Genomic DNA, 4,431 nt, shown 5'->3' with positions numbered 1-4,431 from the left:
TCATCATTGATTCATCAGTCTGACAAGCCAAACCTACCCAGACACCTAAGGGGGACTTTGAGGACAAAGTTATGCTGAGATCTGTGAACAATAGTTGCCCTCGTATAGTTCCTGCCTCAGTGGGTCCCCAGCCCAGTGATGAACCAAGGCTGGTTATGGTAAAACAGTAATGATGACTAGCCATCATTAGGATCAGTTAGATGGCGGAACATGATGGGAAGGACAGGTTGGATCCCGCAAGGCACCATTTGTCTGTCCGTCACCTAGTCTGAAAGCACAAAGACCTTAGGAGAAAAATGGCTTCTGTTTCACTTCAGCGTTCAAAGTCTCACTCTTGCTCCTTTGATAAATTTAACCAAAATTAAAAAAAAATTTAAAAAGGAAGAGGAGGAGGAGAATTCCCAACTTAACAAAACCAGCATATGGATACCTGCCATGGATGAATATTATGTAATTCAGATATACACAAAAATGAATTTATTAAGCCTAATTTTTCTTAAGTTTTTACTTAAGAGCCTCAAATAGGACTCAAAGTTCTTAGATCTGTTTAAGAAGTCGGTTTTGTTTTGGCTACCAACTGCTACGCTACCATCCGGATGTTAATGCTCATACTACACAAGTTAACATAATAGGTTGAAGGACTAAATGTGATTGAAATGTTTTTCATTATGTGACTCTAGATGAACCCATACCTAGTAGAACAGGAACAATGCACCAATCATCCTTTTATCGGATGTCCTCTGCCATCCTCTGATGTCCTCTGACCTGAGTCCTCTGCCTCTTTTTTTTGTTGTTGTTATTCTTACTGACACTTGCAAGTGGACTCCATCTATGCTACTTTTTCAAAAACTCCACAACACAGGTAAAAAGAGATGTTCTTATCTGCAGACACACTTCTTAAAGAACAACTGTGAACTAATGAAGAGTAAGAAAAAATTTGTGGGTATCATTCTTTCAAGTTTCTACAGTAAGTCCAATTTTCTACTCCATAATATTGGAGGAAAAGAAATTCACTATTCTGTAAGAACATTCCGAATCTTATACTATAAAAAACTCTCCCAATTTTTTTCAATTCTCACATTAATATGTATTAAACATCTACTGGGTTTGAGGCACCATGCTAGATAATGAAGACAGAAGAATAAAGAGAAATTGTTAATGTCTATAATGTTAGAGAGCACTTTCTCACTCTGAATAACCAAAACAATCTTTAACTAAAAAAAGTTGGACATCTCACACTTCTTGATTTCAAAGCTTACTGGGAAACTACAGTGACCAACTCAAACAGTCCTGGCATAAAGACATATATACCAGTGGAATACAATAGAGTGCCCAGAAATAAACCCCTGCTTATATAGTTCGTTTTTTACAAGGATGCAAAAAACATTCAGTGGCAAAGGACAATTTTTCAACAAATGACACTGAGAAAACTCGATATCCAGATGCAAAATAATCAAGTTGGGTTTTATTTAACATCATATACAAAACCTCAAATGAAACAAACACCTACCTCTAAGAATAAAAATTATAAAACTCTAAAGAAAATGTAGAAGAGGGGCACCTGGGTGGCTCAGTCGGTTGAGCATCTGACTTCAGCTCAGGTCATGATCTCAAAGTTTGTGAGTTTGAGCCCCGTGTTGGGCTCTGTGCTGACAGCTCAGAGCCTGGAGCCTGCTTCAGATTCTGTGTCTCCCTCTCTCTCTCTCTGACCCTCCCCACTCACACTCTGTCTCTGTCTCTCTCTCAAGAATAAATAAATATTTTACAAAAAATTTTTTTAAAAAGAAAATGTAGAGGAAAGCTTTACGGTGTTCACTTTGGCCATGATTTACTGAATGTAACACCAAAAGGACAGGCAACAAAATTAGAAATAAATGAGGCCATATCAAAATTAAACTTTCATATATGAGAGGACAATATCAGAGTGAAAAGGCAATCCCTGAGATAAAAGAAAGAATTTGAAAGTTATTTATCTGGTAAGGGGTTCATATCCAGGGTATATTAAGAACTCTGAAAACTTAATAATGAAAAACCAACCTATTTTTGTTAATGGGCATAGGACTTGAATAGCAACACATCTTCAAAGAAAATATATACTTTGTAAACAAATGGCCTCCTATAGATTTTTAATTCATATTCCAACAAGTGATCATACCAAGGAAGTTGGTTAATTTCTAAAAATTTGTCAAAAATAGCTCAAAGGAAAAAACTTAGGTAATTCAATCATCATTACAGAAATTATAATGGTAACTCAACAGCCACCAAAAAGCTATTTTCCTACCATTATTACCCCCTAAGAAAATATCCAGGCTTAGGCAGTTTTACTAGGACGTTCCAACAGAATTTGAAGATTCAACATGCTTCTTATAAACACTGTTCCAGAGATTAAATGAGGAAAAATGACCTACCTCATGAAATATAGTACGGCTATTAAAATCAAATAAGGACATTAATTTTGTATCCTGTGACTTTGCTGAATTTATGTATCAGTTCTAGCAGACTTTTGATGGAGTCTATCAGGTTTTCCATGTATAGTATCATGTCAATCTGCAAAAAGCGAAAGCTTGACTTCATCTTTGCCAATTTTGATGCCTTTGATTTCCTTTTGTTGTCTGATTGCTGATGCCAGAACTTCCAACACTATGTTAAACAACAGCGGTGAGAGTGGACATCCCTGTCGTGTTCCTGATCTCAGGGAGAAAGCTCTCAGTTGCTAATTGATTAGCTAATAGATAGCTAATGCTATCATCATTGAGGATGATATTAGCAGTGGGCTTTTCATAAATGGCTTTTATGATGTTTAAGTATGTTCCTTCTATCCCGACTTTCTCGAGGGTTTTTATTAAGAAAGGATGCTGAATTTTGTCAAATGCTTTTTCTGCATCAATTGACAGGATCATATGGCTCTTATCTTTTCTTTTATTAACGTCATGTATCACAATGATTGATTTTCAAATACTGAACCAGCCCTGCAGCCCAGAAATGAATCCCACTTGATCATAGTGAAGAATTCTTTTTATATGCTGTTGAATTCGATTTGCTAGTATCTTATTGGGAATTTTTGCATCCATACTCATCAGGGATATTGGCTGTAGTTTTTTTTTTTTTTTTTTTTTTTTTTTTTTTTTGCTGGGTCTCTGTCTGGTTTAGGAATCAAAGTAATGCTGGCTTCATAGAATGAGTCTGGAAGTTTTCCTCCCCTATTTTTTTGGAACAGCTTGAGAAGGATAGGTATTATCTCTGCTTCAAATGTCTGGTAGAATTCCCCCAGGGAAGCCATCTGGTCCTGGACTCTTATTTGTTGGGAGATTTTTTATAACTGATTCAATTTCTTCACTGATTCATTTCTTCTATTTCTTCCTGTTTGAGTTCTGGAAGTGTGTGGGTGCTTAGGAATTTGTCCATTTCTTCCAGGTTGTCCAATTTGTTGGCATATAATTTTTCATGGTATTCCTGATAATTGTTTGTATTTCTGATGGATTGGTTGTAATAATTCCATTTTCATTCATGATTTGATCTATTTGGGTTATCTCCCTTTTCTTTTTTGAGAAGCCTGGCTAGAGGTTTATCAATTTTGTTTATTTTTTCAAAAAACCAACTCTTGGTTTCATTGATCTGCTCTACTGTTTTTTTTTTGTTTGTTTGTTTTTAGATTCTATATAGTTTATTTCTCCTCTGATCTTTATTATTTCTCTTTTTCTGCTGGGTTTGGGGTGTCCTTGCTGTTCTGCTTGTTTATCCTTTAGGTGTGCTGTTAGATTTTATATTTGGGATTTTTCTTGTTTCTTGAGATAGTTACATTCTCATACACTAATAATGAAGCAACAGAAAGACAAAGAAACTGATCCCATTCACAATTGCGCCAAGAAGCGTAAAATACCTAGGATAAACCTAACCAAAATGTAAAAGATCTGTATGCTTAAAACTATAGAAAGCTTATGAAGGAAACTGAAGAAGATACAAAGAAATGGAAAAACATTCCATGCTCCTGTATTGGAAGGAATATTGTTAAAATGTCAATACTACCCAAAGCAATCTACACATTCAATGCAATCCCAATCAAAATTGCACCAACATTCTTCTCAAAGCTAGAACAAGCAATCCTAAAATTTGTATGGAACCACACAAGACCCTGAATAGCCAACGTAATATTAAAGAAGACGACCAAAGAGGGAGGCATCACAGTCCCAGACTTTAGCCTCTACTACAAAGCTGTCATCATCAAGACAGCATGGTATTGGCACAAAAACAGACACATAGACCAATGGAATAGAATAGAAACCCCAGAACTAGACCCACAAACGTATGGCCAACTCATCTTTGACAAAGCAGGAAAGAACATCCAATGGAAAAAAGACAGTCTCTTTAACAAATGGTGCTGGGAGAACTGGACAAGAACATGCAGAAGAATGAAACTAGACCACTTTCTTA

General features: G+C 36.0%; 1 protein-coding gene across 3 annotated transcripts in view; it reads right to left on the bottom strand.

The window, feature by feature from the left end:
* The window catches only part of CRPPA (CDP-L-ribitol pyrophosphorylase A), a 345,176-nt gene that overhangs the window by 269,662 nt on the left and 71,083 nt on the right, over nucleotides 1-4,431 (bottom strand). The gene's annotated exons all lie outside the window — the stretch shown is intronic.

The sequence above is a fragment of the Herpailurus yagouaroundi genome, unplaced genomic scaffold (genome assembly GCF_014898765.1).
Source record: "Herpailurus yagouaroundi ecotype Mexico unplaced genomic scaffold, PumYag 100, whole genome shotgun sequence".
In the NCBI taxonomy this organism is placed as follows: Eukaryota; Metazoa; Chordata; class Mammalia; order Carnivora; family Felidae; genus Herpailurus; species Herpailurus yagouaroundi.
The sequence above is the reverse complement of the archived record's forward strand: the minus strand, read 5'-3'. Positions and strand labels throughout refer to the sequence as shown.